This window comes from Oratosquilla oratoria, chromosome 12 (assembly GCF_046742065.1).
Source record: "Oratosquilla oratoria isolate Oo_2021 chromosome 12, ASM4674206v1, whole genome shotgun sequence".
NCBI classification, from domain to species: Eukaryota; Metazoa; Arthropoda; class Malacostraca; order Stomatopoda; family Squillidae; genus Oratosquilla; species Oratosquilla oratoria.
The window spans coordinates 196,769-219,268 of NC_134788.1; the positions used below are offsets into that span (position 1 = coordinate 196,769).

The 22,500-nt window shown below is 22.8% G+C and overlaps 1 long non-coding RNA gene across 1 annotated transcript in view; it reads left to right on the forward strand.

Annotated features, from left to right (window-relative positions):
* Positions 1 to 1,623: 1,623 nt before the first annotated feature.
* LOC143030517 (uncharacterized) overlaps positions 1,624 to 22,500 on the forward strand; it is a 21,218-nt gene continuing 341 nt past the window's right edge. The window contains exon 1 of the long non-coding RNA XR_012966906.1: positions 1,624 to 2,133. This is a non-coding gene — a long non-coding RNA (uncharacterized LOC143030517). The remainder of the gene's footprint in view (positions 2,134 to 22,500) is intronic.

The following is a 22,500-nucleotide window of genomic DNA, read 5'->3' on the forward strand; positions in this document are numbered from 1 at the left end:
GAGAGTCGAGTTCATAGTAGAGAGTCGAGTTCATAGTAGAGAGTCGAGTTCATAGTAGAGAGTCGAGTTCATAGTAGAGAGTCGAGTTCATAGAGTCGAGTTCATAGAGTCGAGTTCATAGTAGAGAGTCGAGTTCATAGTAGAGAGTCGAGTTCATAGTAGAGAGTCGAGTTCATAGTAGAGAGTCGAGTTCATAGTAGAGAGTCGAGTTCATAGTATAGAGTCGAGTTCATAGTAGAGAGTCGAGTTCATAGTAGAGTCGAGTTCATAGTAGAGAGTCGAGTTCATAGTAGAGAGTCGAGTTCATAGTAGAGAGTCGAGTTCATAGTAGAGAGTCGAGTTCATAGTAGAGAGTCGAGTTCATAGTAGAGAGTCGAGTTCATAGTAGAGAGTCGAGTTCATAGTAGAGAGTCGAGTTCATAGTAGAGAGTCGAGTTCATAGTAGAGAGTCGAGTTCATAGTAGAGAGTCGAGTTCATAGTAGAGAGTCGAGTTCATAGTAGAGAGTCGAGTTCATAGTAGAGAGTCGAGTTCATAGTAGAGAGTCGAGTTCATAGTCAAAGAGTCGAGTTCATAGTCAAAGAGTCGAGTTCATAGTAGAGAGTCGAGTTCATAGTAGAGAGTCGAGTTCATAGTAGAGAGTCGAGTTCATAGTAGAGAGTCGAGTTCATAGTAGAGAGTCGAGTTCATAGTAGAGAGTCGAGTTCATAGTAGAGAGTCGAGTTCATAGTAGAGAGTCGAGTTCATAGTAGAGAGTCGAGTTCATAGTAGAGAGTCGAGTTCATAGTAGAGAGTCGAGTTCATAGTAGAGAGTCGAGTTCATAGTAGAGAGTCGAGTTCATAGTAGAGAGTCGAGTTCATAGTAGAGAGTCGAGTTCATAGTAGAGAGTCGAGTTCATAGTAGAGAGTCGAGTTCATAGTAGAGAGTCGAGTTCATAGTAGAGAGTCGAGTTCATAGTAGAGAGTCGAGTTCATAGTAGAGAGTCGAGTTCATAGTAGAGAGTCGAGTTCATAGTAGAGAGTCGAGTTCATAGTAGAGAGTCGAGTTCATAGTAGAGAGTCGAGTTCATAGTAGAGAGTCGAGTTCATAGTAGAGAGTCGAGTTCATAGTAGAGAGTCGAGTTCATAGTAGAGAGTCGAGTTCATAGTAGAGAGTCGAGTTCATAGTAGAGAGTCGAGTTCATAGTAGAGAGTCGAGTTCATAGTAGAGAGTCGAGTTCATAGTAGAGAGTCGAGTTCATAGAGTCGAGTTCATAGAGTCGAGTTCATAGAGTCGAGTTCATAGAGTCGAGTTCATAGAGTCGAGTTCATAGTACAGACTGTACTATCAACTCGACCGTCTACTATCAACTCGACCCTCTACTATCAACTCGACCCTCTACTATCAACTCGACCCTCTACCATCAACACCCTCTACTATCAACTCGACTGTCTACTATGGACTCGACTCTACTATGAATTCGACTCTACTATGAATTCGACTCTACTATGAATTCGACTCTACTATGAACTCGACTCTATACTATGAACTCGACTCTATACTATGAACTCGACTCTACTATGAACTCGACTCTACTATGAACTCGACTCTACTATGAACTCTACTATGAACTCTACTCTCTACTATGAACTCGAGTCTCTACTATGAACTCGACTCTCTACTAATGTTTTAATTTTTTTTTCTTGGTGGTGGTTCTCATATTTAGTAATATAGTTTGATTTTCTGGTTATACCAAAATTAAAGCCCTTTATTTGTTGTTACTGATAAATTGAGTTATGCATAAAATGAGGCTAATTTGACACCCTGGTCTGCGGTGTGTCGCTCTGTGCGTCTGGTATTGTGCAGAGCATGGAGTTGTGTTTACTCTTCACTAGGGCCTAGGGTTACGGAAGACCTAAGATCCTTAGTTTTGTTTTGTTTTGTTTGTTTATTGAGTAATGTGATGTATTGAAATTTTGCGCACATTTTCAATAATTGAACAGCAACTCATGCCTGTCCCAACTTGCCTCTTATTCTTCTATTGAATTACAGATCTGCACCATCGCGCCGGTTATTCGCCCCCTACCTGCAGAAGAATTTGATCGCCCCGTCATTCGCCCCCACCTGTAGGATTTGACCATTACACCAACCAATGTAAGTAGATGCTTAAATTTTGGGGCTAAGTAGCCTTGTCGTCAGTAGCGAACGAGTGAGGGAGTGAGTGAAGGCATTTTCTGTGTTTTTTTTATTTTATTTTGTTAAGCCTTATCATCAAGTGCTTTTTTTTTTCTTAAAGTATGAAAGTGTATGATGTAGTAAAATTTGCCATGCTGTTGGTCTTTGTGGGACTGACAAAATGAGTTTTCCCTTGATTCCCTCCAGTTCTATTTTAAGTATTAGTTGTGGTTGGGTGGTCTTTTGAAGTTTGACTTTTTTTTTTTAGTTTTGTTTTAACTTTCTTTGTTTTAACTTTTAATTTTCTTTGTTTTAACTTTCTTTGTTTTAACTTGCTTTGTTTTAACTTTTTGTTTTTTACTTTGTTTTAACTTTCTTTGTTTTAACTTTCTTTGTTTTAACTTTGTTTTAACTTTGTTATAACTTTGTATTAACTTTTTGTTTTAACTTTGTTTTACTTTTTGTTTTATATTTGTTTTAATTATGTTTTAACTTTTGTTTTAACTGTTTTAACTTTTGTTTTAACTGTTTTGTTTTAACTTGTTTTAACTTTTTGTTTTAATTTTTTTTTAACTTTTTCCATCTTAACGTTTTTTGTTTTAACCGTTTTTTGTTTTAATTATATTGGTTTAATTTTTTTTTTGTTTCTTTTTATTTTAACTTTTTTTGGTTTAGCTTTTTTTGTTTTAACTTGTTTTCAACTCATGTTTTAACGGTTTTGTTTTAACTTTTTAACTAACATTTTTAAACTTTAATTTTTTTACCACTTTAACTGTTTTGTTAACTTTTTGTTTTTAACAGTTAGACAAAACAGTTACTGATTTGTCTTTAACTGTTTTTGTTTTAATTTTTTTTTAGCATTTTTGTTTTAACTTTTTTGTTTTAACTTTTTTGTTAATTTATTTGTTTTAACTTTGTTGTTTTAACTCTGTTGGTTTAACTTTTTTGGTTTAACTTTCTGTTTTAACTTTCTTTGTTTTAACTTTTTGTTTTAACTTTCTTTGTTTCAACTTTGTTTTAACTTTTTGTTTCAACTTTTTGTTTTAACTTTGTTTTAACTTTTTGTTAACTTTTTGTTTTAACTGTTTTAACTTTTTGTTCTTTTTTTTTAACTTTCTTTGTTTTAACTTTCTTTTTTTAACTGTTTTAACTGTTTTGTTTTAACTTTTGTTTTAACTTGTTTTAACTGTTAATTTTTTTAACTTTTTGTTTTAACTTGTTTTAACTTTTTCAGTCTTGACGTATTTTGTTTTAACTTTTGTTTTAACTGTTGTTTTAACTTGGTTTATTTTATTTTTTTTAACTTTTTTTGTCAACTTTTTTTGGTTTAACTTTTTTTGGTCTGACTTCTTTTGGTTTGACTTATTTTGGTTAGACTTTTTTTAGTTTGACTTTTTTTGGTTTAACTTTTTTTGGTTTGACTTCTAGTTTGACTTTTTTTGGTTTGACTTTTGGTTTTGACTTATTTTGGTTTAACTTATTTTGGTTTAACGTTTTGGTTTGACTTTTTTGGTTTGACTTTTTTTGGTTTGACTTTTTGGTTTGACCTTTTTTGGTTTGACTTTTTTTGGTTTGACTTTTTTTGGTTTGACTTAATTTGGTTTGACTTCTTTTGGTTTGACTTCATTTGGTTTGACTTCTTTTGGTTTGACTTCATTTGGTTTGACTTTTGGTTTAACTTCTTTTGGTTTAACTTCTTTTGGTTTAACTTCTCTTGGTTTAACTTTTTTTTGTTTAACTTTTTCAGTTTTAACTTTTTCAGTTTTAACTTTTTAACTTTTTCAGTTTTAACTCTTTTGTGTATCTTTGTTTTAACTTTCTTTGCTATAACTTTGTTATAACTTTCTTTGATTTAACTTTCTTATTTTTAACTTTTTTTGTTAAAGACGAAACAGTTACTGTTTTGTCTTTTTTGTTTTAATTTTTTTGGTTTAACTTTTTTTGGTTTATTTTTCTTAACTTTTTTTGGTTTAACTTTTGTTTTCAACTCTTTGTTTTAATGGTTTTCTTCTAACTGTTTTGTTATTAACCGTTTTGTTTTAACTGTTTTGTTTTAACTTTTTAACTGACATTTTTAAACGTTTTTTTACTATTCCTTTTTTTGTAACTGATTTGTTAACTTTTTGTTTTTAACAGTTAGACAAAAGTTACTGATTGTCTATAACAGTTTTTGTTTTAATTTTTTTTTGCTTTAACTTTTTTTTAACAACATTTTTGTTTTAACTTTTTTGTTTTAATTTTTTTGTTTAACTTTTTTTGTTTAACTTTTTTTTAACTGTTTTTACTTTGTTTTAACTTTGTTTTTTTACCTTTGTTTTAACTTTGTTGTAACTTTGTTATAAAACTTTGTTTTAAATTTGGTTTTAACTTTTTGGTTTAACTTTGTTTTTACTTTGGTTTCTTTGTTTTAACTTTTGTTTTAACTGTTTGTTTTAATTTTTTAAACTTTGTTTTAACTTTTTTTGTTTTAACATTTTCCGTCTTAACTTTTTAACTTTTTGTTATAACTTTTTTTTTTTTTTTAACTTGGTTTACTTTTTTGGTTTGACTTTTTTTGGTTTGACTGGTTTTGGTTTGACTTTTTTTTAGTTTGACTTTTTTTGGTTTAACTTTTTTTGTTTTGACTTTTTTTGGTTTGACTTTTTTTTGGTTTGACTTTTTTTTGTTTGACTCTTCTTGGTTTGACTCTTCTTGGTTTGACTTTTTTTGGTTTGACTTTTTTTGGTTTTGACTTTTTTGTTTAACTTTTTTTGGTTTGACTTTTTTTGGTTTGACTTATTTTGGTTTGACTTATTTTGGTTTGACTTATTTTGGTTTGACTTTTTTTGGTTGGACTTTTTTTGGTTGGACTTTTTTTGGTTGGACTTTTTTTGGTTGGACTTTTTTTGGTTGGACTTCTTTTGGTTTGACTTTTTTTGGTTTGACTTTTTTTGGTTTGACTTCTTTTGGTTTAACTTCTTTTGGTTTACCTTTTTTTTGGTTTAACTTTTTTTGGTTTAACTTTTGTTTTTGTTTAACTTCTTTTGGTTTAACTTCTTTTTGGTTTAACTTTTTTGGTTTACCTTTTTTTGGTTTAACGTTTTCAGTTTCAACTTTTTCAGTTTTAACTCATTTTTGTATCTTTGTTTTAGTTTTGTTTTAACTTCTTTTGTTATAACTTTCTTTGTTATAACTTTCTTTGTTTTAACTTTGTTTTAACTCTTTGTTTAGTTATAGACAAAACAGTTACTGTTTTGTCTTTAACTGTTGTGTCTTTAACTGTTTCTGCTTTAACTTTTTGCTTTAATTTTTTTTTTAACTATTTTGGTAACTTTTTTAACTTGTTAATGTTTTGTTAACTTTTTGCTTTAACTGTTTTGTTTTGACTTTTTTTATTTAACTTTTTTTTTTTTTAACTTTATTTGGTATAACTTTCTTTGGTTTAACTTTATTTGTTTTAACTTTGTGTTTTAACTTTGTTTTAACTTTTTGTTTTAACTTTTTGTTTTAACTTTGTTTTAACTCTTTGGTTTAACTTCCCTTGTTTTAACTTTCTTCGTTTTAACTTTTTTAACTTTGTACCTTGCTCAACTTTTTTTTTTTTTTTTTTAACTTTTAGTGGTACCTTTTTGTTTTAACTTTTTGTTTTAACTTTTGTTTTATTTTTGTTTTAACTTTTTGGTTTAACTTTGTTTTAACTTTTTTGTTTTACCTTTTTTTTTTAACTTTGTTTTAAGTTTCTTTTTTTAACTTGCTTTGTTTTAACTTCCTTTGTTTTGACTGTTTTAACTTTTTAAAGTTTTGTTAACTTTGTATTAACTTTTTGTTAACTTTGTTTTAACTTTTTTGTTTTAACTGTTTTAACTTTTTTCTTTTAACTTGTTTTAACTTTATTGGTTTAGCCTTTTTTTAAACTGTTTTAACTTTGTTTTAACTTTTAATATTTTTTTTTTAACTTTTTGTTAACTTTTTGTTTTAACTTTTTGTTAACTTTGTTTTAACTTTTTGTTAACTTTGTTTTAACTGTTTTAACTTTTTGTTGTATTTTTTTTTTAACTTTTTGTTTTAACATTTTCCGTCTTAACGTTTTTTGTTTTAACTTTTTTGTTTTAACTTTTTTTAACTTTTTTGTTTTAACTTTTTTGTTTTAAATTTGTTTTAACTTTGTTTTAACTGTTTTATTTTGGTTTCAACTTTCTTTGTTTTAACTTTGTTTTAACTGTTTTAACTTTGTTTTAACTGTTTATTAAACTTTGTTTTAACTTTGGTTTAAGTTTTTGTTTTAACTTGTTTTAACTTTTGTTTTAACTGTTTTGTTTTGACTTTTGTTTTAACTTGTTTTGTTTTGACTTTTGTTTTAACTTGTTTTAACTAATTTGTTTTCACTTTTTTTCTGTTTTGTTTTAACTTTAAAGTTTTTTTAACTTAACTTTTTTGTTTTAACATTTTCCGTCATAACGTTTTTTGTTTTAACTTTTTTGGTTTAATTTTTTTGTATTTTTTACTTTTTTGGTTTAACTTTTTTTGGTTTGACTTTTTTTGGTTTGACTTTTTTTGGTTTGACTTTTTTTGGTTTGACTTTTTTGGTTTGACTTTTTTTGGTTTAACTTTTTTTGGTTTAACTTTTTTGTTAACTTTTTTGGTTTGACTTTTTTGGTTTGACTTTTCTTGGTTTGACGTTTTTTGGTTTGACTTTTTTTTTGTTCGACTTTTTTGGTTTGACTTTTTTTTTTAATTTATTTTGGTTTAACTTTATTTTGGTTTAACTTTATTTTGGTTTAACTTTATTTTGGTTTAACTTTATTTGGTTTAACTTTATTTTGGTTTAACTTTTGGTTTAACTTTCTTTATTTAACTTTTTCTGTTTTAACTTTCATTTTTGTATCCTTGTTTTAACTTTGTTATAACTTTGTTTTAAGTTTTTGTTTTAACTTTGTTTAGTTAAAGACAAAACAGTTACTGTTTTGTCTGTTTTTGTTTTAACTTTTTTTGCTTTAACTTTTTTTTAACTTTTTTGTCAACTTTTTGTTCTAACCTTTTTTAACTTTTTTTTTTAACATTTTGGTTTAACTTTATTTGGTTTAACTTTCTTTTGTTTAACTTTCTTTGTTTTAACTTTGTTTTAACTTTGTTTTAACTTTGTTTTAACTTTATTTTAACTTCGTTTTAACTTTTTGTTTTAACTTTGTTTTAACTAACTTTTTTTTTTAACTTTTTGTTTTAACTTTGTCATAATTTTTTTTTAACTTTGTTTTAACTTTCTTTGTTTTAACTTTTGTTTTAACTGTTAACTTTTTGTTTTAACTTTTTTGTTTTAACTTTGTTTTAACTTTTTTGTTTTAACTTTGTTATAACTCAGTTTTAACTTTCTTTGTTTTAACTTTGTTTTAACTTTTGTTAACTTTGTTTTAACTAAGTTGTAACTTTTTGTTTTAACTTTCTATGTTTTCTTTTGTTTTAACTTTGTATCAACTTTTTGTTAACTTTTGTTTTAACTTTTGTTTTAACCTTTTTAAACTGCTTTAACTATTTTTTAACTTTTTGTTTCAACTTTGATTTAACTTTTTGCTTTAACTTTTTCCGTCTTAACGTTTTTTGTTTTAACTTTTTGTTTTAATTTTTTTGGTTTAACTTTCTTTGGTTATTTTTCTTCTAACTTTTTTTGGTTTAACTTTTGTTTTTAACTCTTGTTTTAACGGTTTTGTATTAACCGTTTTGTATTAACCGTTTCGTTTTAACTGTTTTGTTTTAACTTTTTAACTGACAATTTTAAACTTTTAACTTATTTTTTACTATTACTTTTTTAACTGATTTGTTAACTTTTTGTTTCGAACAGACAAAACAGTTACTGATTTGTGTTTAACTGTTTTTGTTTTAAATTGTTTTGCTTTAAATTATAACTTTTTTAACATTTTTTTTTAACATTTTTTATACTTTTTTTGTTTTAACTGTTTCAACTTTGTTTTAACTTTGTTTTAACTTTCTTTGTTTCAACTTTGTTTTAACTTTGTTTTAACTGTTTTAACTTTTTGTTTTAACTTTGTTTAATTTTTTGTTTTTTACCTTTGTTTTAACTTTGTTATAAAACTTTTTTAACTTTTTGTTTTAACTTTTTGTTTTAACTTTTTGTTAACTTTGTTTTAACTTTCTGTTTTAACTTGTTTTAACTTTTGTTTTAACTGAACTGTTTTGACTTTTTTTAACTGTTTTGTTGTAACTTTTGTTTTAACTGAACTGTTTTGACATTTTTTTTTAACTTTTGTTGTAACTTTTGTTTTAACTGTTTTGTTTTAACTTTGTTTTAACTTTCTTTGTTTCAACTTTGTTTTAACTTTGTTTTAACTTTCTTTGTTTCAACTTTGTTTTAACTTTCTTTGTTTTAACTGTTTAAACTTTTTGTTTTAACTTGCTTTTTTTTTTTTTTACCTTTGTTTTAACTTTGTTATAAAACTGTTTTAACTTTTTGTGTTAACTTTGTTTTAACTGTTTTAACTTGTTTTAACTGATTTGTTTTGACTTTTGGTTTAACTGTTTTGTTGTAACTTTTGTTTTAACTGTTTTGTTTTAACTTTGTTTTAAGTTTTTTTTTTAACTAACTTTTCTTCCGTCTTAACGTTTTTTTTTTTCGTTTTTTTTTAACCGTTTTTGTTTTAACTTTTTTGGTTAAACTTTTTGATATACCTTTTTTGGTTTAACTTTTTTTGGTTTGACTTTTTTTGGTTTGACTTTTTTTGGTTTGACTTTTTTTGGTTTGATTCTTTTAGGTTTGACTTCTTTTAGTTTGACTTTGGTTTAACTTTTAAAGTTTTAACTTTCTTTTTTGTATCTTTGTTTTAACTTTCTTTGTTATAACTTTCTTTGTCATAACTTTCTTTGTTTTAACTTTCTTTGTTTAGTTAAAGACAAAACGGTTACTGTTTTGTCTTTAACAGTTTTGTCTTTAAGTGTTTTTGTTTTAACTTTTTTCGTCTGTTTTTGTTTTAACTTTTTTTGCCTTAACTTTTTTTGTTAACATTTTTGGTAACTTTTTTTTTTATAACTTTTTAACATTTTTGTTAACTTTTTTGTTTTAACTTTGTTTTGTAACTTTTTTTTTTTGGTTTAACTTTATTTGGTTCAACTTTTTTGTTTTAAGTTTGTGTTTTAACTTTGTTTTAACTTTGTTTTAACTTTGTTTTAACTTTCTTTGTTAACTTGTTTTAACTTTCTTTGTTTTAACTTCCTTTGTTTTAACTTCGTTTTAACTTTTTGGTTTAACTTTGTTTAACTTGTTTTATTTTTTTTTTTAACTTTTTTTTACTTTTTGTTAACTGTTTTTTTTTTAACTTTGTTTTAACTTTTAGTTGTAACTTTTTGTTTTAACTTTCTTTGTTTTAACTTTTGTGCTAACATTTGTTTTAACTTTTTTACTTTTTGGTTTAACTTTTTTGTTTTTACTTTGTTTTAACTTTTTTGTTTTAACTTTTTAACTTTGTTTTAACGTTTTGTGTTTTAACTTTTTGGTTTAACTTTTTTGTTTTTACTTTGTTTTAACTTTTTTGTTTTAACTTTTTAACTTTCTTTGTTTTAACGTTTTGTTTTAACTTCCTTTGTTTTGACTGTTTTAACTTTGCTATAACTTTGTTATAACTTTCTTTGTTTTAACTTTCTTTGTTTAGTTAAAGAGGAAACAGTTACTGTTTTGTCTTTAACTGTTTTGTCTTTTTTGTTTTAATTTTTTTGTTTAATTTTTGTTTTTTTTTTTAACTTTTTTTGGTTTATTTTTCTTAACTTCTTTTGGTTTAACTTTTGTTTTCAACTCTTGTTTTAACGGTTTTGTTTTAACTGTGTTCTAACTGTTTTGTTTTAACTTTTAACTGACATTTTTAAATGTTTTTTTTACTATTCCTTTTTTTAACTGATTTGTTAATTTTTTGCTTTTAACAGACAAAACAGTTACTGATTTGTCTTTAACTGTTTTGTCTTTAACAGTTTTTGTTTTAAATGTTTTTGCTTTAACTTTTTTTTTTTATAACTTTTTTAACATTTTTGTTAACTTTTTTGTTTTAATTTTGTTGTTTAACTTCTTTGGTTTAACTTTTTTTTTTTAACTTTGTTTTAACTTTCCTTGTTTTAACTTTTTGTTTTAACTTTCTTTGTTTTCACTTTGTTTTAACTTTCTTTGTTTCAACTTTGTTTAAACTTTTTGTTTTAACTTTGTTTTAACTTTTAACTTTCTTTGGTTTAACTTTTTTTTTTTTACTTTGTTTTAACTTTGTTTTTTTACTTTCTTTGTTTTAACTTTGTTGTAACTTTGTTATAAAACTGTGTTTTAACTTTTTGTTTTAACTTTTGTTTTAACTTTTTGGTTTAACTTTTGTTTTAACTTTGTTTTCTGTTTGTTTTAACTTGTTTTAACTTTTGTTTAAACTTTGTTTTAACTTTTTTTGTTTTAACATTTTCCGTCTTAACTTTTTTGTTAACTTTTTTGTTTTAACCGTTTTTGTTTTAACTTTTTTTTTAACTTTTGGTTTACCTTTTTTGTTTAACTTTTTTTGGTTTGACTTTTTTTGTTTGACTGTTTTTGGTTTGACTTTTTTTTGTTTGACTTTTTTGGTTTGACTTTTTGGTTTGACTCCTTTTGGTTTGACTCTTCTTGGTTTGACTTTTTTTGGTTTGACTTTTTTTGGTTTGATTTTTTTTTGTTCGACTTATTTTGGTTTGACTTTTTTTGGTTTGACTTTTTTTGGTTTGACTTTTTTTGGTTTGACTTCTTTTGGTTTGACATTTTTTGGTTTGCCCTTTTTTGGTTTAATTTTGTTTAATATTTTTTGGCTTAACTTTATTTTGGTTTAACTTTTTTTGGTTTAACTTCTTTTGGTTTAACTTTTTTTTGTTTAACTTTTTCAGTTTTAACTTTCTTTTTTGTATCTTTGTTTTAACTTTGTTATAACTTTCTTTGTTATAATTTTCTTTGTTTTAACTTTGTTTAGTTAAAGACAAAACAGTTACTGTTTTGTCTTTAACTGTTTTCTTTAACTTTTTTTGCTTTAACTTTTGTTAACTATTTTGGTAACTTTTTTAACTTGTTAATGTTTTTGTTAATTTTTTGTTTTAACTTTTTTGTTAACTTTTTTTGATATAACTTTTTTTTAACTTATTTTTTTAACTTATTTTTGTTTAACTTTATTTGGTATAACTTTCTTTGGTTTAACTTTATTTGTTTTAACTCTAAGGTTAACTTTGTTTTAACTTTTTGTTTTAACTTGCTTTGTTTTAACTTTCTTTGTTTTAACTTCCCTTGTTTTAACTTTCTTCGTTTTAACTTTTTGTTTTAATTTTGTTTAACTTTGTTTAACTTTTTTTTTTTTTAACTTTTTAACTTTTAGTGGTACCTTTTTGTTTTAACTTTCTTTGTTTTAACTTTCTTTGTTTTAACTTTTGTTTTAACGTTTGTTTTAACTTTTGTTTTAACGTTTGTTTTAACTTTGTTTTAACTTTTTTGTTTAACTTTGTTTTAACTTTTTGGTTTAACTTTGTTTTAACTTTTTGGTTTAACTTTGTTTTAACTTTTTGGTTTAACTTTGTTTTAACTTTTTTGTTTAACCTTTTTTTTTTAACTGTTTTAACTTTCTTTTTTAACTTACTTTGTTTTGACTGTTTTAACTTTTTAAAGTTTTGTTAACTTTGTTTTAACTTTTAGTTGTAACTTTTTGTTAACTTTCTTTGTTTTAACTTTTGTTTTAACTTTGAACTTTTTTGTTTTAAGTTTTTGTTTTAACTTGTTTTAACCGTTTTGTTTTAACTTTTGTTTTGACTTTTGTTTTAACTTATTTTAACTTGTTTTCACTTGTTCTGTTTTGTTTTAACTTTTAAGTTTTTTTAACCGTTTTAACTTTTTTGTTTTAACATTTTCCGTCTTAATGTTTTTTGTTATAACTTTTTTGTTAACTTTTTGTTTTTTTAATTTTTTGGTTTAACTTTGTGGTTTAACTTTTTTTGGTTTGACTTTTTTTGGTTTGACTTTTTTTGGTTTGACTTTTTTGGTTTAACTTTTTTTGTTTTGACTTTTTTTGGTTTTACTTTTCTTGGTTTGACTTTTTTTGGTTTGACTTTTTTTGGTTTGACTTTTTTTTTTACTTATTTTTTTTTACTTTTGGTTTGACTTTTGTTTATTTTTTTGTTTAAATTTGTTTTGGTTTAACTTTATTTTGGTTTAACTTTATTTTGGTTTAACTTTATTTTTGTTTAACTTTATTTGGTTTAACTTTTTTTTGTTTTGGTTTAACTTTTGGTTTAACTTTCTTTATTTTAAATTTTTCTGTTAACTTTCTTTTTTGTATCCTTGTTTTAACTTTGTTATAACTTTGTTTTAACTTTTTGTTTTAACTTTGTTTAGTTAAAGACAAAACAGTTATTGATTTGTCTCTGTTTTTGTTTTGACTTTTTTTGCTTTAACTTTTTTTGTTAATTTTTTTGGTAACTTTTTTGTTAACTTTTTTTTTAACTTGATTTATATTTTTTACTTTTTTTAACATTTTGGTTTAACTTTATTTGGTTTAACTTTCTTTGGTTTAACTTTCTTTGTTTTAACTTTCTTTGTTTTAACTTTGTGTTTTAACTTTTTTTTTAACTTTTTAAACTTTGTTTTAACTTTTTAACTTTGTTTTAACTTTCTTTGTTTTAACTTTCTTTGTTTTAACTTTCTTTGTTTTAACTTTTTGTTTTAACTTTTTTGTTTTAACTTTGTTTTAACTTTGTTCGTTTTAACTTTTTGTTTTAACTTTGTTTAAACTAAATTTTTTTTTAACTGTTTATTGTTTTAACTTTGTTATAACTTTTTGTTTTAATTTTGTTTTAACTTTGTTTTAACTTTTGTTTTAACTTTTTTTTAACTTTTTTGTTTTGACATTTTTTGTTTTAACTTTGTTTTAACTTTTAACTTTGTTTTAACTTTTAGTTGTAATTTTTTTTAACATTCTTTGTTTTCTTTTGTTTTAACTTTGTTTCAACTTTTTTGTTTTACTTTCGTTTTAACTATTGATTTAACCTTTTTAAACTGTTTTAACTTTATTTTTTTTTTTTTTAACTTTTTCCGTCTTAACGTTTTTTGTTTTAACTGTTTTTGTATTAAATTTTTTGGTTTAACTTGTTTTGGTTTATTTTTCTTCTAGCTTTTTTTGGTTTAACTTTTTTTGGTTTAACTTTTGTTTTTAACTCTTGTTTTAACGGTTTTGTTTTAACCGTTTTGTATTAACCATTTTGTTTTCACTGTTTTGTTTTAACTTTTTTACTGACAATTTTAAACTTTTAACTTATTTTTTACTTGTACTTTTTTAACTGATTTGTTAACTTTTTGTTTCTAACAGACAAAACAGTTACTGATTTGTCTTTAACGGTTTTTTTTTAAATTGTTTTGCTTTAAAAAAATTTTTATAACTTTTTTAACATTTTTTAACTTTTTTTTTTAACTTTATTCTAACTTTCTTTGTTTCAACTTTGTTTTAACTTTGTTTTAACTTTCTTTGTTTCAACTTTGTTTTAACTTTCTTTGTTTTAACTGTTTTAACTTTCTTTGTTTTAACTTGCTTTGTTTAATTTTGTTTTTTACCTGTTTTACCTTTGTTTTAACTGTTATAAAATTTTGTTTTAACTTTTTTAACTTCTTGTTTTAACTGTTAACTTTGTTTTAACTTTGTTTTAACTTGTTTTAACTTTTGTTTTAACTGATTTGTTTTGACTTGTTTTAACTGTTTTGTTGTAACTTTTGTTTTAACTTTTGTTTTAACTGTAAAGTTTTTTAAAAAATTTAACTTGTTTTCTTCCGTCTTAACTTTTTTTTTTGTAACTTTTTTTTCTTTAACTTTTTTGGTTAAACTTTTTTTTTATACGTTTAACTCTTTTTGGTTTGACCTTTTTTGGTTTGACTTTTTTTGGTTTGACTCTCTTAGGTTTGACTTTTTAGTTTGACTTTGGTTTAACTTTTTTTGGTTTAACTTTTTTGTTTTAACCTTTTTTGGTTTGAGTTTTTTTGGTTTGACTTGGTTTGAATTTTTTTGGTTGGACTTTTTTTGGTTCTACTTTTTTTTTTTTACTTTTTGTTTAATTTTTTTATTTTAATTTTTTTTGTTTGACTTTTTTTGGTTTGACTCTTTTTGATTTGACTTTTTTTTGTTTGACTTATTTTGGTTTGACTTGTTTTGGTTGGACTTATTTTGGTTGGACTTCTTTTGGTTTGACTTCTTTTGGTTTGACTTTTTTTGGTATAACTTTATTTTGTTTAACGTTTTTTGGTTTAACTGTTTTTGGTTGAACTTTTTTTGGTTTAACTTTTTTGGTTGAACTTTTTTTGGTTTAACTTTTTTTGGTTTAACTTTAACTTTTTCAGTTTTAACTTTCTTTTTTGTATCTTTGTTTTAACTTTGTTTTAACTTTCTTTGTTATAACTTTGTTATAATTTTATTTGTTTTAACTTTCTTTGTTTAGTTAAAGACAACGGTTACTGTTTTGTCTTTAACAGTTTTGTCTTTAAGTGTTTTTGTTTTAACTTTGTTTCGTCTGTTTTTGTTTTAACTTTTTTTGCTTTAACTTTTTTTGTTAACATTTTTGGTAATTTTTTTTTACCTTTTTTTAACATTTTTGTTAACTTTTTTGTTTTAACTTTTTGATGTAAGTTTTTTTTTTTTTAACTTATTTTGGTTTAACTTTATTTGGCTTAACTTTTTTGTTTTAAGTCTGTGTTTTAACTTTGTTTTCACTTTGTTTTAACTTTGTTTTAACTTTTTGTTTTAACTTGTTTTAACTTTGTTTTAACTTTGTTTTAACTTTGTTTTAACTTTGTTTTAACTTTCCTTTTTTTTGTTTTACTTTTTGTTAACTATTTTTTAACTGTTTTAACTTTTAGTTGTAACTTTTTGTTTTAACTTTCTTTGTTTTAACTTCTTTGTTCTAACATTTGGCTTAACTTTGTTTTAACTTTTTGGTTTAACTTTTTTGTTTAACTTTTTTGTTTTAACTTTGTTTTAACTTTTTTGTTTTAACTTTGTTTTAACTTTGTTTTAACTTTTTGTTTTAACTTCCTTTGTTTTGACTGTTTTAACTTTTTTTTTAAGTTTTGTTAACTTTTAGTTGTAACTTTTTAACTTTGTTTTAACTTTCTTTGTTTTAACTGTTTTAACTTTTTTGTTTTAACTATTGTTTTAACCTTTTTTTAAACTTTGTTTAAACTTTCTCTTTTAACTTTTTGTTTTAAGTTTTTGTTAACTTTTAGTTTTAACTTTTTTTTTTAACTTTGTTTTAACTTTTTCCGTCTTAACGTTTTTTGTTTCAACTTTTTTGTTTTAATTTTTTTGGTTGAACTTTTTTTGGTTTATTTTTCTTTTTAACTTATTTTGGTTTAACTTTTGTTTTTAACTTGTTTTAACGGTTCTGTTCTAACCGTTTTGTTTTAACTGTTTTGTTTTAACTTTTTAACTGACATTTTTAAACGTTTTTTTACTATTCCTTTTTTTAACTAATTTGTTAACTATTTTTTTAACAGACAAAATAGTTACTGAATTGTCTTTAACTGTTTTTTTTAATTTTTTTTGCTTTAACTTTTTTTTTTAACTTTGTTAACATTTTTGTTTTAACTTTTTTGTTTTAATTTTTTATTTATTTTTTTGTTGTAACTTTTTTTTTTTTAACTGTTTGGTTTTAACTTTCTTTGTAACTTTCTTTGTTTTAACTTTGTTTCAACTTTCTTTGTTTTAACTTTGTTTTAACTGTTTTAACTTTGTTTTAACTTTTTTTTACTCTTTGTTTTAACTTTGTTTTGACTTTGTTATAAAACTTTGTTTTAACTTTTTGTTTTAACTTTTTGTTTTAACTTTTTGTTTCAACATTGTTTTAACATTATAACTTGTTGTTTTAACTTTGTTTTAACTTGTTTTAACTTTCGTTTTGACTTTTGTTTTAACTTTTGTTTTAACTTTTGTTTTAACTTTGTTTTAATTTTTTTTTTAACTTTTAACTTTTGTTTTAACTTTTTCCGTCTTAACGTTGTTTGAACTTTTTGTTTGAACTTTTTGTTTCAACTTTTTTGGTTAACTTCTTTTGGTTTATTTTTATTTTCTTTAACTTTTGGTTTAACTTTTTTGGTTTAACATTTTTTGGTTCGACTTCTTTTGGTTCGACTTCTTTTGGTTCGACTTCTTTTGGTTTGACTTCTTTTGGTTTAACTTTTTTTGGTTTAACTGTTTTTGGTTTAACTTTTTTTGGTTTAACTTTTTAACTTTCTTTGTTTTAACTTTCTTTGTTTTAACTTTCTGTTTTAACCTTTTTTGTATCTTTGTTTTAACTGTTTTAACTTTTTGTTATAACTTTCTTTGTTATAACTTTGTTTTAACTTTTAGAGACAAAACAGTTAGTTTTGTCTTTAACTGTTTTGTCTCTAACTGTTTTTGTTTTAACTTCTTTTACTTTAACTTTTTTTGTTAACTTTTTTGGTAATTTTTTTTTTTTGCTAAATTTTTTGTTAACTTTTTGTTTTAACTTTGTTGTTAATTTTTTTTATTTAACTTATTTTTTTTAACATTTTGGTTTAACTTTATTTGGTTTAACTTTCTTTGGTTTAACTTTCTTTATTTTAACTTTGTTTTAATTTGTTTTAACTTTGTTTTAACTTTTTGTTTTAATTTTCTGTTTTAACTGTTTTAACTTTGTTTTAACTTTGTTTTAACTTTCTTTGTTTTAACTTTGTTTTAACTTTGTTTTAACTTTCTTTTTGTTTTAACTTTCTTTGTTTTAACTTTCTTTGTTTTAACTTTCTTTGTTTTAACTTTCTTTGTTTTAACTTTCTTTGTTTTAACTTCCTTTGTTTTAACTTTCTTCGTTTTAACTTTTTGTTTTAACTTTGTTTACCTTTTTTTTTTACTTTTAGTTGTAAGTTTTTGTTTTAACTTTGTTTCAACTTTTGTTTTAACTTTGTTTTAACTTTTTGTTTTAACTTTTTCGTTTTAACTTTGTTTTAACTCTGTTTTAACTTTGTTTTAACTTTGTTTTAACTTTTGTTAACTTTGTTTTAACTTTTAGTTGTAACTTTGTTTTAACTTTCTTTGTTTTAACTTTGTTTTAACTTTTTTGTTAACTTTGTTTTAACCTTTTTTTAAACTTTGTTTTAACTTTGTTTTATATTTTTGTTTTAACTTTTTGTTTTAACTTTTTTTGAACTTTGTTTTAATTTTTTTTAAAGTTTTTCCGTCCTAAGGTTTTTTGTTTTAACTGTTTGTTTTAATTTTTTTGTTTAACTTTTTTTGGTTTATTTTTCTTTTTAACTTTTTATGGTCTAACTTTTGTTTTTAACTTGTTTTAACCGTTTTGTTTTAACTGTTGTGCTTTAACTTTTTAACTGACATTTTAAAACTTTTACTATTACTTTTATAACTGATTTGTTAATTTTTGTTTTTAACAGTTAGACAAAACAGTTACTGATTTGTCTTTAACTGTTTTGTCTTAACTGTTTTTGTTTTAACTTTTTTTGCTTTCTTTTTTTTTACATTTTTTTAACATTTTTGTTTTAACTTTTTTGTTTTCATTTTATTTTTTGTTTTAACTTCTTTGGTTTAACTTTTTTTTGGCTTAAGTTTTTTTGTTTTAACTTTGTTTTAGCTTTCTTTGTTTTAACTTTGTTTAGACTTTTTGTTTCAACTTTCTTTGTTTTAACTTTGTTTTAACGTTCTTTGTTTTAACTTTGTTTTTTTACCTTTGTTTTAACTTTGTTTTAATTGTTATAAAACTTTGTTTTATCTTTTTGTTTTAATTTTTTGTTAACTTTTTGTTTTAACTTTGTTTTAACTTGTTTTGACTTGTTTTAACTTTTGTTTTAACTTTTGTTTTAACTTTTAATTTTTTTTTAACTTTGTTTTAACTTTTTCCGTCCTAACGTTTTTTGTTTAAACTTTTTCGTTTGAACTTTTTTGGTTCAACTTTTTTTGGCTTATTATTATTATTGTTTTTAACTTTTTTTGGTTGAACTTATTTTGGTTTGACTTTTTTTCGTTTGACTTGTTTTCGTTTGACTTTTTATCGTTTGACTTTTTTTTGGTTGGACTTTTTTTAGTTTGGCTTTTTTTATTTGAATTTTTTTTATTTAACTTTTTTTGTTTATTTTTTTGTTTGACTTTTCTGTGTTTGACTTTTTTTGGTTTGACTTTTTTGTTTAACTTTTTTTGGTTTGACTATTTTTGGTTTGACTTGTTTTGGTTTGACTTCTTTTGGTTTGACTTTTTTTGGTTTGACTTTTTTTGGTTTGACTTTTTTTGGTTTGACTTTTTTTGGTTCGACTTCTTTTGGTTCGACTTCTTTTGGTTCGACTTCTTTTGGTTTGACTTTTTTTGTTTTGACTTTTTTTTGTTAACTTTTTTTGGTTTAACTTTGTTTTAACTTTTTCTGTTTTAACTTTATTTTTTGTATCTTTGTTTTAACTTTGTTTTAACTTTCTTTGTTATAATTTTCTTTGTTTTAACTTTGGTTTAACTTTTAGTTAAAGACAACAGTTATTGTTTTGTCTTTAACTGCTTTATCTTAAACTGTTTTTTTTTATTAACTTGTTTTGCTTTAACTTTTTTTTTAACTTTTTGTTTTACCTTTTTTTTAACTTTTTGATTTAACTTTTTTTTCATACTTTTGGTTTAACTTTATTTGGTTTAACTTTATTTGGTTTAACTTTTTGTTTTAACTGTTTTAATTTTGTTTTAACTTTGTTTTAACTTTTTGTTTTAACTTTGTTTTAACTTCCTTTGTTTTAACTTTCTTCGTTTTAACTTTTTGTTTTAACATTCTTTGTTTTAATTTTGTTTAACTTTTTTTTTACTTGTAAACTTTGTTTTAACTTTTAGTTGTAACTTTTTGTTAACTTTTAACTTTTGTTTTAACTGTTTTAACTCTGTTTTAACTTTTAACTTTGTTTTAACTTTTAGTTGTAATTTTTTGTTTTAACTTTTTGTTTTAACTTTGTTTAAACTTTTGTTTTAACTTTGTTTTAACTTTTTTGGTAACTTTTGTTTTAACTTTTAGTTGTAACTATTTGTTTTAAATTTGTTTTAACTTTCTTTGTTTTAACTTTTGTTTTGACTTTGTTTTAACTTTGTTTTAACTTTTTTGTTAACGTTTTAATTTTTTTGTTTTAACTGTTTTAACTTTTTGTTTTAACTTTGGTTTAACTTTTGTTTAACTTTTGTTAACTTTGTTTTAACTTTTAGTTGTAACTTTTTGTTTTAACTTTCTTTTAATTTTCTTTGTTTTAACTTGTTTTAAATTTGTTTTAACTGTTTTGTTAACATTTGTTTTAACTTGTTCAAACTATTGTTTTAACCTTTTTTTTTTAACTTTGTTTTAACTTTGTTAACTTTTTGTTTTAACTTTTATTTTTAACTTTATCTTTTTAACTTTTTCCGTCATACCGTTTTTTTTTTACATTTTTTTAAATTTTTTGGTTTAATTTTTTTTTGTTTAACTTTTTTTGTTTTAACTTTTTTTGTTAACTTTTTTTGTTTTAACTTTTTTGTTTTAACTTTGTTTCAACTTTTTGTTTCAACTTTGTTTTAACTTTCTTTGTTTTAACTGTTTTAACTTTCTTTGTTTTAACTGTTTTAACTTTGTTTTAACTGTTTTAACTTTGTTTTAACTTGCTTTTTTTTAACTTTGTTTTTTACCTTTGTTTTAACTTTGTTTTAACTGTTATAAAACTTTTATTTTTTGTAAACTTTTTCTTTTAACTTTCTTTGTTTTAACTTGTTTTAACTGGTTTGTTTTGACTTGTTTTAACTTGTTTTAACTGTTTCGTTTTAACTTTTGTTTTAACTTTTTCCGTCTTAACGTGTTTTGTTTTAACTTTTTTTGTTAACTTTTTGTTTTAACTTTTTTGGTTTAACTTATTTGGTTTAACTTATTTTGGTTTATTTTTTTTTTACTTGGTTGAACTTTTTTCGTTGAACTTTTTTTTGTTTGACTTTTTTTGGTTTGACTTTTTTTTGTTTGACTTTTTTTGGTTTGACTTTATTGGTTTGACTTATTTTGGTTTGACTTTTTTTAGTTTGGCTTCTTTTGGATTTAACTTTTTTTGGTTTAATTTATTTTTTTTTGTGACTTCTTGGTTTGACTTTTTTTGGTTTGATTTTGTTTGGTTCGACTTCTTTTGGTTTGACTTTTTTTTGGTTTGACTTTTGGTTTGACATTTTTTGGATTGACTTTTTTTTGTTTAATTTTTTTTTTAACTTTTTTTTTTAACTATTTTGGTTTAACTTTTTTTGGTTTAACTTTTTGGTTTAAATCTATTTGGTTTAAATCTATTTGGTTTAAAAAATTTTGGTTTAACTTATTTTGGTTTAACTTTGTTAACTTTTTCTGTTTTAACTTTCTTTATTGTATCTTTATTTTAACTTTTTTAACTTTCTTGGTTATAACTTTGTTATAATTTTTTGTTTTAACTTTGTTTTAACTTTCTTTGTTTAGTTAAAGACAAAACAGTTACTGTTTTGTCTTTAACTGTGTTGTCTTTAACTTTTTTCTTTTTTTAACAACTTTTTGTTAACTTTTTTGTTTTAACTTTTTTATACTTTATTTTTAACATTTGGTTTAACTTTATTTGGTTTAACTTTCTTTGGTTTAACTTTTTTTGTTTTAACTTTGTGTTTTAACTTTGTTTTAACTTTTAACTTTTTGTTTTAACTTTCTTTTTTTTAACTTTGTTTTAACTTCCTTTGTTTTAACTTTCTTCGTTTTAACTTTTTGTTTTAACTTTTTGTTAACTTTGTTTTAACTTTTAGTTGTAACTTTTTGTTTTAACTTTGTTTAACTTTCTTTGTTTTAACTTTTGTTTTAACGTTTTAACTTTTTTGTTTTAACTTTTTTGTTTTAACTTTGTTTTAACTTTCCTTGTTTTAACTTTGTTTTAACTTTCTTTGTTTTAACTTCCTTTGTTTTAACTTTGTTTTAACTTTTAGCTGTAACTTTGTTTCAATTATGTTTTAACTTTTTTGTTAACTTTTTTGTTTTAACTTTGTTTTAACTTTATTGTTTTAACTTTATTGTTATAACCTTTTTTAAACTTTGTTCTAACATTTTGTTTTAACTGTTTTAACTTTGTTTTAACTTTTTGTTTCAAGTTTTTGTTGTAAGTTTGTTTTAACTTTTTAACTTTTTGTTTTAACTTTTTTGTTAACTTTTCCGTCGTAACGTTTTTTGTTTTAACTGTTTTTTGTTTTAATTTTTTTGGTTGAGCCCTTTTTTGTTTATTTTTCTTTTTAACTTTTTTTGGTTTAACTTGTTTTTAACTCTTGTTTTAACGGTTTTGTTTTAAGTTTTGTTCTAACCGTTTTGTTTTAATTGTTTTTTAACTTTTTAACTAACATTTTAAAACTTAAACTTATTACTATTACCTTTTTTAACTGATTTGTTAACTTTGTTTTTAACAGTTCGACAAAACAGTTACTGATTTGTCTTTAACTGTTTTTATTTGAAATTTTTTGCTTTAACTTTTTTGTTTTAATTTTTGTTGTAACTTTTTTGGTTTAACTTTTTTTGTTTAATTTTTTTGTTAAAATTTTTTGGTTTAACTTTTTTTAACTTTTTGTTTTAAATTTGTTTAAACGTTCTCTGTTTTAAGTTGCTTTGTTTTAACTTTTTGTTTGTTTACTGTCTTTGTTTTAACTTTGTTATAAAACTTTGTTTAATCTTTTTGTTTTATCTTTTTGTTTAAAGTTTTTTTTTTTTTTACTTTTTCCGTCTTAACGTTTTTTGGTTTAACTTTTGTTTTTAACTCTTGTTTTAACCGTTTTGTTTTAAACGTTTTGTATTAACCGTTTTGTTTTAAATTTTTAACTAACATTTTTAAACTAACTTTTTTGTACTATTACTTTTTGTTAACTGGTTTAACTTTGTTTTTAACAGTTAGACAAAACAGTTACTGATTTGTCTAACTTTGTTTTAAATTTTTTTGCTTTAACTTTAAAAAAAAATTCGTTAACATGTTTGTTTTAACTTTTTTTTAAACATTTTTTTTACTTTTTTGGTTCAACATTTTTTGGTTTAACTTTTTTTGTTTTAACTTTTTGTTTTAACTTTCAGGACAGTTTTTTTTATAGACTTGACGGTTTTACAGACTAGGATTTTTTTTTTTTTTTTTGTAGAGAGACTTTAGGGATTTTTTTTAAGATTTCAGTACAGTTTTTTTTATAGACTTTAATATATATATTTTTATGTAGGTACTTTTTTTTTTTTTGTTTTTTTTTAACATTTGAGTAGTTTACAGACTTGACCTTTTTTTTTCATACAGATTCTAGGCAAGTTATTAGTCCATCGTGTATGACGCCTTAGAACGGAAAATGCCCAGGAAGTTTTTTAATCTAT